The sequence below is a fragment of the Macrobrachium rosenbergii genome, chromosome 6 (assembly GCF_040412425.1).
Source record: "Macrobrachium rosenbergii isolate ZJJX-2024 chromosome 6, ASM4041242v1, whole genome shotgun sequence".
In the NCBI taxonomy this organism is placed as follows: domain Eukaryota; kingdom Metazoa; phylum Arthropoda; class Malacostraca; order Decapoda; family Palaemonidae; genus Macrobrachium; species Macrobrachium rosenbergii.
Window position 1 is genome coordinate 18,374,695 of NC_089746.1, and position 12,566 is coordinate 18,387,260.

The 12,566-nt window shown below is 36.9% G+C and overlaps 1 long non-coding RNA gene across 3 annotated transcripts in view; it reads left to right on the forward strand.

The window, feature by feature from the left end:
• The window catches only part of LOC136839259 (uncharacterized), a 219,860-nt gene that overhangs the window by 8,153 nt on the left and 199,141 nt on the right, over nucleotides 1-12,566 (forward strand). The window contains exon 1 of one of the 3 annotated variants that reach the window (XR_010853269.1): nucleotides 11,142-11,614. The exons of the other annotated variants lie outside the window; for them this stretch is intronic. This is a non-coding gene — a long non-coding RNA (uncharacterized lncRNA). Of the gene's footprint in view, nucleotides 1-11,141; nucleotides 11,615-12,566 lie in introns of those variants that run through there. 3 annotated transcript variants of the gene reach the window in all.

Sequence of the window (12,566 nt, forward strand, 5' to 3'; positions counted from 1 at the left end):
TTGTGTCCGCATTATTTTCAGCGGTGAATGACCTCGTAGGTCCTAGCGCTTGTCCTTTGGCCTAAATTTTATATTCCAGTTTCAACTCCAAGAGAGACGGCGTTGAGACATCAAAACGACTTTGTAGCTACACAGTGTCTCTGAAATAACAAGAGTTAGGAAAGCAATGTGATCAGAATTGTTCAGAATCCTTGCGTAAGACAACTGCTTCATTCTAACAGATTTTCATCCGGAAAGTCGCCAACAACAGAAATTTAATTAAGAGCAACAGGAAGCTTCTCTCACTGCATACGTGTTTGTGTGTAACATACTTTCCGGCTGGGATTTACAATTACTGTAGAAGTGAATGTTCTTATTTCAATTTGTCGGTCTTTTTCATGAATGATTATGCTAATTTTACGTCATTTCATCCATTTAATGCGCAATGTACATTTCAGTATATGTGTGTGCTTAACATACATACAACGGTGTATATTAAAACATATGTACAGATATTACATATTGCCAAATTTACGCCGCAAAAGAAAATTAACTTTAAAAAGTCCATTTATCGTAAAAAAAATCTTTAAAAATTCCCACCATCTTTCCATCTAGCATATGTTGCAAATAACAATATTCATCATTCCGTTTCTTGTTTAGATTCTGCTTAATTTGAAGTGACTCTCACTTTAAGCTGAGCTGTAATTAGACGTTATGCTGAGGTCATTTCTGCAAATAACTTGTTGCTGCGCTGGGAGAGATTGGGAGCATTAATTTTAAATCAGGACTTCGATCTTGTATTTACTTATTTTTCCACTGATAATTTTCATTTAACTGATTAGTTTTTTCCACTGATAATTTTAATTGTATTTACCTGTTTAGCCCTTTTTCAATGGTAATTTTTAATTAATTTACCTGATTAGCGTTTTATTCCCGCTGATAATGTGCATTGTATTTACCTGACTAGGTTTTCACTTATAATTTTCATTGTATATACCTGATTAACTTTTTTTCACTGATAATTTGCATTGTATTTACCTGATTGGCTTTTTTTCCACTGATAATCTTCATTTGATTTAGCCGATTACCTTTTTCCACTGATAATTTCCATGTTGTTTACCTGATTGGCCCTTTTCAATGATAATTTTCATTAGCTTTTTCCACTGATAAATTGCATTGTAACCTGATTAGGTAAAAAAAAAAAAAGAGATAATTTTCATTGTATATACCTGATTATCTTTTTCATTGATAATTTTCATTTTATTTACTTAATAAGCTTTTTTCAGTTATAATTTTCATTGTATTTACCTGATTAGCTTACCAACACGATTATCTTGCCCTTTAGCTAACTTTAAATATTTTTGGACGAGATAGACAAAGAAAGAGTTGTCAGTTGTTTATGTAGATTTAAGTGAAGTTTAATTTTTGCGAAAACTTTGACTTGTTTTCGTGGCGGGAAGAGAGTCATTCAGGTCTATATGTATAAATGCATTGATAGCTTCGTAGGGCATTACTGCTTATGGCGTGCGATCATCTTGGCTTTCTCAGCAGGACTGAATGATTTGCATTGGTTTTCTTCCAAATAGCGACCATAAGCACTGAGTACTTTGGTGCAGACCCCAAGGCAAGCTGCATAGGGACTCGTATCCATCGGTCTTAAGAGGACGAATTCCAGTTGCGTTGTGAATCCATAAAAGTGCATTTATTTAGGAGCCGCTTTTGAATAAAATGCTACTTCTTTCCTTGTATTTCGAAAGCATGACTTTTTAAAACATTAGACATGACGGGATCAAAATTTATGCTATTCATCTTATTACTTAGAAGATTCCCTGATCTGCAAGTTATATTCAGTCGTAATCAGAAAATTTTAAGTCAGATTACGAAGTAGACTATTCAAGAAAAGAGAATTTGGCAGAAAGAAATGACATGTACTAATAATGTTCCCGTCATCGTACTAGAAAGAGAATTTTCGATTTTTAATGAAGAGGACAGAAGCTGGGGATATTCTATATATATAAATATATATGGTATATATGTATATACTTTTATATATATTTTTATATATATGTATGTATACATATATACATATACACATATATGTATGTATGTATTATCTCAGGTTATTCAAGAAAAGAGGCTTCTGCAAAAAGACAGTTTTTATAAAAACTTCGGGAAAATACAAATCCAGCGAAATAACGATGTGACGAACCTTGAGAGAGAGAGAGAGAGAGAGAGAGAGAGAGAGAGAGAGAGAGAGAGAGAGAGCTTAATGAGTGACATAAGCCGATTCAGACTCCAAATACGGTCATGAACTGCGGAGGTAATCAATACTAGAATATGACATTCCGATATCGGAATATTGCGCGACCGATGATCCCGTACAACACCAACGGAAATTATACACCGATGCAGCAGTGTCATTGGAATAAAGAGAGAGAGAGAGAGAGAGAGAGACGGAGAGAGAAAGAAAGAGAGAGAGAGAGTTGTGGGTAACAGTACGACCAGAAGTACAGTACTCTAACTCCGACTGCGTTAATCTGCTCCTTTTACCAGACTAGTGAAAGCCACAAAAAAAAAAAAACTTTAAAAGCAAGAACAATGGGGTTTCTCTCTCTCTCTCTCTCTCTCTCTCTCTCTCTCTCTCTCTCTCTCATGAAAGTGCCCGATTCCTCACAGAATTGATTTCCTTTCTCTCTCTCTCTCTCTCTCTCTCTCTCTCTCTCTCTCTCTCTCTCTCTCTCTCTCTCTCGTGAAAGTGCCCAATTCCTCATAGAATTGATTTCCTTCTCTCTCTCTCTCTCTCTCTCTCTCTCTCTCTCTCTCTCTCTCTCTCTATTTTTTACGTGATAGTACATGATGCCTCATAGAACTGATTTCCTTTTCTCTCTCTCTCTCTCTCTCTCTCTCTCTCTCTCTCTCTCTCTCTCTCTCTCTCTCTGCTTTACGTGATAGTGCCATATACCTTAAAGAATTTATTTTCTCTCTCTCTCTCTCTCTCTCTCTCTCTCTCTCTCTCTCTCTCTCTCTCTGTCAGTAAATATTGACCGCTTGTTGAGTAACTGCTATCTACTAAAGTGTGGCTGCGTTGCTGGACTTTACCAATATCAGTGTGTATCATATTCTCGCCTTTGTAGATAAAACTCTCCTCTCGAATAATCCCTTTTAGTCCACGTAAAATTTCGCCTTTTACGGTTTGCCTCTGTGTCCCCCATGGAAGCTTTTAAAACGTTATTATAGAATTGATAATTTTCATTGTTCCACCCTTCAAGATAGAAGCCATTTCGTCTGTTGTTTTATGTCTGCAAACTGAATCTCTCTCTCTCTCTCTCTCTCTCTCTCTCTCTCTCTCTCTCTCTCTCTCTCTCTCTCTCTCTCATGAAAGTGTCTCATTTTTCTCATTGAGCCTGATCTCCTACTTTCCTAGTTTAATCTGCTGTTCGCAAAAGTAAATCTTTTTAATGATATTGGATTCTCATTTGTTACCCAATGTTTTACCTGATTCTTGAACAGTCTCACACCTTTTAGAAGAAAATATCTCCTATTTTTGCATATATATATATATATATATATATATATATATATATATATATATATATATATATATATATATATATATATATATATATGGACCTGTTTTACGAAGTGTGCGTGTTTTAAAAATTTGCTCAGTTTGTTAAGGATTTTATAAAATTCTCCTTGCGATCAAATGAATTTAACAAAATTCATATAATCGCAGTGGTGCTTCTTCACTCCCTACAAAATTCATATCCTTTTGAAGAGATTTCATTTTAGCATTGCTTTTTAAATGTCGAGGTCATCATTCGAATTACGGATCGTACCCATTTCTTCTCTGCATAAAATTATTTCATTAATAAAGTCTTGTTTCAGTGCACGTGGAATTTTCCCGCGATTTTTTTTCATTTCTGTGCTCCATTAAATGCTTAAAGATTACGTTCGTTCAGTTATAGGTCAGTGACATTCTACTCAAAACGTTTTCACGCCCGAAGTTAGCGACTGTATTTTTAAATTTCTCCGTTCACCTGTAATTATTTCATTTACACTGAAATGTTCTTTGGTGACGAATTACATCTTCATGCATTGGTACATGTGCGATTTCTGTCTGTAAATTTAAAGTTAACTATTCCTTAAAGTAAAGTATCCGTACCTTGGAAATTGCGTAAACGTGTTGTTGCTAAAGGAGTTTCATTTTTTGGTCTTTATACGTATTTTTGTTTTTCCAGTTATGGGTTTCTTTTTATGCACTGCTTCTTCTTTCGACCTCATTAGTCCCACTGTATAGCAGGGTCGGCCGCGCGAGTCAACTTTCTCCATCTATGTTTATTTGTTGTGTTTCGTTGCCCACATTTTGCAGCATAAAGTGTCAGCCTTGTCAGTTATTGTTATTTAATTAAAACAATGCGAACCTGTATATTGTTAAGTTTTACCATCTCTTACGTTATGTTGTCTTCACTTGCCAGTGTCATTTTATTTACGCGAAGTTTTTCGTTTTCCAGCTTGTATAATTTTAAAACGTTTCACCTAGTTGCATTTACTTATTTTCTGTTTATTTCATGTCCAGGTTTTGTAGGTAGAAATTCATAATTCTCCATCTTAGTCGTTTTTAAGTGTCATTTTTCAGTTTTTAATTTCATGCTCAATCCACGCCACAAAAATGTCACCATTCTTTGTTAAAGATTTCTTTTCTATGTGAATTATATTTTCAATTTAACTTTCATTTACTTATTTCTCAGGTCCATTCCCCTCCACCCCCTTGGTTTTAAATTCACTCACGGGGAGGATACACGTGAACCTAAAATTCAATATTTCGTCTTCCTTACATTTGTGTATTTGGATTTATTCGTGTGACCTGAAATTCTCGCAGAAAGAAAACTGGAATAAATCCTAATAAACTGTCAGATAATAGAATAGACCTCAGCAGGATTCCTATGGAAACATAAATGACGGGGGAATAGAGAGCGTTCAAAATGCCATGTCAGGAAAATGCCGAGGAGACCGTTTGGTGGTGCGTAGCCTCAGAGGGAATGTTGTTTAAGTCATTGTGCAACCTCCATTTCCATCTTCCGCTCAGCGTTTCATCTCACTCCTGTAAGGATTGGTGACGTTTCCCTCTTGATCTTCAAGGCTTTGCCTTTGTAGGTGCAATTTTCGTCTTGTGTGAAAGAGAGGTGGTTCATTATACATCTCTGAGACCGTCTCTTCTCTGACGCATACTGTTTTGCATGCAAATGTCTAATCCCAGACAAGTAATGTTGGATAGGGTATGAGTTTATGAATAAAGTTTGCAATGCAGTGTTTCATGTATTCATTGTAAAATTTTTCGTATGGGTGTGTAAACGGCTCTCTCTTCATCCAGGGACGCGGATGTATAACAGAGAATGAAAACGTGAAATGAGATTTAGCACTATAATAGTAATATAGTTATTGCAACATAATCCATAATTTCCAAAGACATTACATGCTTCTTACTTCTAATATTAAAGAAACCTATAAGAAATGTCCATTCGATCACCATTCTCGCCCAATGACAGTTTATTTTTTTCAGGAAGACATTATAAAATGTAATCTGTGATATTCTTTATTCATTTCGTATCATTGCTTCTTTTGGCATCGTGTCATGTTTCGTACAGTAATTATTATATACCCGTTTTAATACCCGAGGTCTAGTTGTTAACATATATATGAGAATTTCGTGTCCCAAGAAATATGATTTGTAGACCAAACTTTCGAAGAGTATTAAGCCATGGAAGGATCTCTCTTTGTTAATGGACCAGGCTAAGTCTGTTTCCAAGTATCTGCTTGTGCTCCGTAGGTGTTACGTGCGCTTCTTTAAGTTGTTTTTCCGGGTTTTACGGCGGACGTAATCCTTTTGATAAAGAGTTTTGTTCTTCCGTCTGGGGATCTATCTTCGAATGCTTTTCTTCTTGGTATGGTTGACTCAAAGACTTTCCATTTGATTGACTTGGCCCTTTTCGGTCAGTCGTATTGCTTGCGAGACGGAAATGTCAGATATTTATGATAGCTGGAAAAGTACATTTTTTTTAACATGATTGCCATATGAATTTAATCCTTTTTATGTTCCTCATTGGACGGGTTAGTATCGTTCTCGGATAGCACTCTGCTGGGCCCGCGTTCGATTCTCCGACCGGCCAATGAAGAATCAGAGAAATTTATTTTTGGTGATAGAAATTCATTTCTCGTTATAATGTGGTTCGGATTCCACAATAAGCTGTAGGTCCCGTTGCTAGGTAACCAATTGGTTCGTAGCCACGTAAAATAATTCTAATCCTTCGGGTCAACCCTAGGAGAGCTGTTAATCAGCTCAGTGGTCTGGTTAAACTAGGGTATACTCACCTTAATCCTTTCTATAGACAAAATATTTAAGAAAAATGACAAATTATGATGCAGATCAAGATTTTCATGATCAGGATACTTCATTCCGAACAGGATCTGAGGAAAATGGAAACTATTATAGATGTTTGAACAGTTTTTGTAGATACCAATCCTCGTGTAACTGAAAGGGTTATGATAATACTCATAATTCTTCATAGTTTGTTTTGAATTGAAATATGTTTTTGGTACCTTAAGTCTGTAACTGATTTTTCTTTGGGAAGAAGAAATGAGGAACCATAATTTGATGGGCGTTCGGAACTGTAATGGTGTTGACAACCGGAATAGATGGTTTTCCATTATTAATTTTTTTTTTGTGTTCTGTCAAGTTCATTTGCATTTGTGCCTATATCTGGCTGTTACATAGGGAGGGAAGGAATAGATTGAAAGGTAAATAGAGAGGGAGAAAGAGAAGTAAAAATAAATGACTAGAGAAGCGAGAAAGGTGGGGGAGAGAGAGAGAGAGAGAGAGAGAGAGAGAGAGAGAGAGAGAGAGAGAGAGCCATAGTACCCAGGTATTGCATGAACCCCTCGTCCGGAGAACTTCGGAAACACAGGGTGTAAAAATACAATTGAATGGGCTCAACTCCGCAGATATGTCAATAAACGGCCTTCGTTGTAACGAAGAACGCCATTGTTGCCAACCGGGTCTGCACAGAATGAGCTGCAAGTTCAGTGCATGAATGGATCAGTAAATATCCTCAAAGCGCTCTATGTTGCTTACCTGCCAAAAGTTTTGATAATTGTTTCAGTCCTGTGGAGTATTGCTGGTGCTTTTAATAAATAAGCGCTTGCGTCTGCTGTACATAATAATAATAATAATAATAATAATAATAATAATAATAATAATAATAATATGAAAAAGGCTAAATTACCTATAACCTATCGAAAACTCACTTCAGGTAGAAAAACTCACCGTGGGTATCGTGAATGCTTGCTGATCGAGATTGAATGGCATGAAGTCATGCCTAACGGGACTTACTTATACCCTTCAGGAGCAAGAAGGCAGTGCGTCTGGTCACGCCTACCTGTCTCCTCCTGTCCCACCCTGAGGGCGTTCTTCTTCATTCATAATTCTGCAGAAGGATATATCATCACAGGTTGTTGAGACAGTTGCGTTCTGATACATTTCCAAGGGCGCGCTCTCAATAACTAATGTGCCAAGGTGACCTTTTTTTGTCAGTGACTGGGAAAGGTAGAACTTTGGGTTTGTGCCGTTTGGGTATAACTTTTGTCTTACATTTTTGTTACTGGGGAATTAGCATAAGCGTTATATCTTGCATTTATTCCGATTTATTCTTGTCGAGAACGGAAATATAGAATAAATCTTAAGATTTATTTCGAATTATTTTTTGCGAATGGAGATAAACAATAAATATTATGATGTCATTCATAGTGAGCTTTTTCTGGTAGATTTGTTAAATTTTGTCGACAAATTCAGCAAACTGGTGTAAAGGAGTTAAGCTTTGTTAGAGCATCATACTACAAATAACAAATTAGCAATGACTCGGACGTAAGGAATCAGTGTTAGGCATATTTTACCTTGCCAGTGACAAAATCGTTTTAACTATTCGTTATCCCTACTCGCTTTCCACCAGAACGGTTTATCACCTGTAACTGTTGCATTTAGCCCTACAAATTTTACGTACGTATCTGTTATCACTTGAACTTTAAACACATTGTCTAAACTGTATGGGCTAAAGCTTGATGTGTCTTGCTCATTCTTTGACAGTTTTCAGCCTCTCTCATTATAGTATTTCTGCCAATACAGATTTGAATAGCTTTTCCAAAATGAGTGATAGTAAGGTGAAACAAGTAAAAATGCGCCGAAGTTTTTTAGGCACAATCTAGTTTTCTGTACAGCGTATAATGCTGTATGAAACTCTCAGCCACGGCTCATACAACTCTCAGTCGCGATCCAAGAAACTTTCAGCCACGGCCCGGTGGTGGCATGTGTTGTTGACACCTATAAGGGTGCCATACGCACGATCATTGCTAACCTTAACCTTAAATAAAATAAAAACTACTGAGGCTAGAAGGCTGCAATATGGTATGTTTGATGATTGGAGAGTGGATGATTAGCACACCAATTTGCAGCCCTCTAGAATCAGTAGTTTTTAAGATCTGAGGGCGGACAGACAGAAAACCATCTCAGTCATTTTTTTTACAGAAAACTAAAACGAACAAATTTGCCATATGTCTGAAATGCTCTTTCTAATTTTCACCTAAGTTCGGAAGTATACTCGTACACGGAGCTTAGCATTCGTTACTGAAAAAGTAGAGAGAAAAAACCGTGACCAGCTTTGGTATAAGCTAGTCATATCATGTATACTAGTCCAGTTAACTTTTCTTTTGGTGGGGGGGGGGTGCCTACTTAGCGTCCTGAATTGTGATTTATATTGCCCAATAATTATAGTCTAGCAAAGGTGGAAAACCGTATTTTGCTGTTCAAATTACAACAGCAAAAGTGTAAAGCCAGAGGTGTCGCAGAACATTTCCTGGTTCAATCAGTGAGTTGTCGTCTGATATGGAACTGTTCAGTGTGGAACAACTTGCCGGCTTGTTTTTTTTTTTTTTTTTTTTTTTGTAATACTTCTAAGATTCCCATTCTCCATTAGCCATCAACCACTAGTGTCATCTGCCTCGAATTCCTCGTTTATTTTGTACAAAATAACGTATCCTTGGTGCCAATACGTGTTGCTTATTTTTTTTGTGGATGAGTCTTTTTCACTCTTTTAAAATGTTTTCCTTTCGATTTTAGTAAGAATCGTTTATTCATCCCATCTATTCGTGTTTTTCTAAGCCTCTTCTGTTATTAACGTCGTTGTCTTTGTTGATATAGTTTACCAAAGGATTTGCTTGTGCTTCCATTTCTAGAGGAATTTATTTCTGGTGATAGAAATTCATTTCTCGCTATAATGTGGTTCGGTTTCCACAATAAGCTGTAGGTCCCGTTGCTAGGTAACTAATTGGTTCTTAGCCACGTAAAATAAGTCTAATTCTTCGGGCCAGCCCTAGGAGAGTTGTTCATCAGCTCAGTGATCTGGTAAAACTAAGGTATGGGGGGGGGGGGCTTCCATTTCTATCATTGATGGGAAACGCATCTTTGTCGGAGTAAACGCAGCGTGATTCCGAATGTATTTAAAAATAATATACTAAAGAGAGAGCAAAGTGGAGAGGAGAACAACTAAAATAAAGTAAACGTGTAGACTTGAAAAATGTAAAACAGGACGAGAAGGAGTAAAGAATAAGAAAGAATATGAAAGCAAGGGAGACAATGAACAAAAAAAAAAAGCCATAGGCAGAGCACGCCACGAGAGAGAGAGAGAGAGAGAGAGAGAGAGAGAGAGAGAGAGAGAGAGAGGCTCATTTCAAATGAAGTTCGGCCACAGCGAGATAAAAGTCCCGCAGTCATTACTATGAAGGCCATGAGAGATATGTAGCTTCGAGAGACTGCCTTCCTGCATGACAGTACCCATGATTTTATGTCTCTCGTCTTTTGTCTTAGTTGCCATTACTTATGTGTCAATTGCGGTTCAGAGAGTGCGACCCAGTTCAATGAACTGTGCAAGGACGACCAGCCTTCTCATGGCCACCAGCAATAGCCACAAGCTGGTGCTTATTACATACAAAATATGACAAATAAGATATCAATAATAATTCGTTAGCTTTACTGGGAAGCAAACTTTTAAACCCACTCCGAACAAACTTCGATTGTTCGAGACTAAGTCATTTTCGCATTACATTCTCAGCCTAGACCGTGATTTCATCCGAGTGAAATCTACATGTACCAAGAAATGCACTTAGCATTTCCTTATGGTCGGAACTTTCTGTAGAACATTTTCTCGGAGAGGCTTGTTCGGCCACTTCCTATGGGCTGTGTCTATACTGCATTACGTTTTGGGTAAGTTAATGCATTTTTCTTAATTTCTTAAGGCTTGGCTATTTTGGTTGTCCCATTTGATGGACAATCAAAGAATAAATGAAAGCCTTTATCATCAATCTCTGTTATAAAATAAATAATATCTTGCAGCACTGTTATATGAACCAGTTGTATATTTAAAGTGACCTTCAGAATTCAAACCTATCCATGTATTTTTTACGTTGTATAGCAATACAGTATCCCGTAACGTGTGTAGCGAATGTTCACACAATTATTTCCAGTCTTACTCTCACATTTTATTGTTGTAAAATTGTTCTTTAAATATATATATATATATATATATATATATATATATATATATATATATATATATATATATATATATATATATATAATATACAAATATCGTTTAATATCAGTATGTATCCTGTATGTTATTCCCGAGGTATAGACCTTGGGAATAACATACAGTACATCGAAGAGAATTATAACCGAAAAGCACTTCTTCACTGAAGTGCGTATCAGTTATAATTCCCTTTGTAAAAACTTCACTAGGTATCGTCGTTTCCCAAACCAGCTCTAATCCATTAGGTGATGAAGCGCTTATCAATTACAATTCCCGTTGAACGCATGTTTTCCCGAGGAATAGCGAATTGGATAGTAAACGACATTGCAGCTTAATATTTGTGAATATGACAGTGTCACGGTGTATGTGACAAAAATTCAATACATAGGCTATATACACATATAGTATACGATAATTATTAAATAATACATTAAAAATAAAGAAAGCTTGGAGCATCAGTTTGGGCCCAGGCAAATCATGCGCGCGCAGGCCGCTGACGTCAAAGTCTTTCTTCCCTGCGGTTTCAGTGTGAATCCTTCCTCAGAGCGTCTGGTTATTATTTGCCTTTATCTCACGGATTGTTTGTGTTTTGGTGCTTTCAATAAGTGTTAATAACATTATTGTCGATATGATGAAAATCATTAATGTAAGTAGGCTCTATTTAAGACTGCCAGAAGCTTAAAAATGTTTACTAGGTGAGTTGGCACTGTATCACCCGCCGTCTTTGATATCGTTGGAAGTTGAATATCAAAATGCTGCCAGCGACTTCGTTATATTTTCCTTATCAGAGAGGCCTTTATGCTTTGGAAATACACAAAAGCCTACTTCAGAAGCACACTAGGTGTCATCCCGAGAAATGGCATCAACTGACAACATTGCATGAGCTCTTGGAAATGACACGAAGTTTAGTCCTCCGCAATTTTAAAACGGCCAGAAATTAGTCGTCAATCAAATTCAGAAGAGGAAGAGAAAGTGATGAGAACTCATAGAACAGCAAGGTAAGTTTCGTCTGAGCCCTTCAATATACCGGTAGTGTAGTGTGAGGTTTAAAAAAAGAAGAAAGGAATCATTCGGTACACCAAAGCGTAAGGTACAAATGCGCATGCTCCATTACTGTAATGGCTTCCACTTTGTTGCTAATGGTAACAGCACATTCGGTCTTGACAAACAGCTACGCTTCTACATGCATTTTCATGTATGAAACTTTAGTGTTTTAATGAATAACTGATTGAAATTTTGTTTGTCATCTTTACAGTAGGCCTATTCTAGCCTAGGGTTAGTGATGAGCTTAGGCTAGGTTAGGCGTAACCTAGTTTAGGGTTAGTGAAAACCAAGACCTATGGTATTGTAGCCTAGGTTCTTCATTAAACCTACTTTTCTCATAGGAGGATACTGTCATCAGTGCACTTAATGCGGTGCACTGTAGCAATTACTTAATGTTCTTGCAACGTCCCTTCAGCCCTTAGCAGCAAACCCTTTCATTCCTTTTACTGTACTAACATTCATTTTCTCTTTCTTCCGTCTTACTTTACACCCTCTCCCAACAACTGTTCCCTAGTGCAATTGGAAGGTTTTCCTCCAGTTACACCTTTCAAACCTTCCCAGTGCCAATATCCCCTTTCAGCGCTAAATGACCTCATAGGTCCCAACGATTGGACTTTTGCCTAATTACTATATTCCATTTCCATATTGATTTATCATTCTTAATCATTTCATTTATTTTCCGTTATAATGTACGATTAGGCAAGGAATGACGAAGAGCTGTTCGACTAAATTGTTGTAAAAAAACGGTATGTGAGCGTAGACAGTTTTTCTTTGAACGAATGCATTCGCTCTCATCATCCTACGAAATATCTGGTTGTTAGGTTGCATGAATTTAAATTTATAATGAATAAGACCACGTGCTATTTTGTTTCTAATACATGTGGTGGCAACAGCCTACGGTAATTC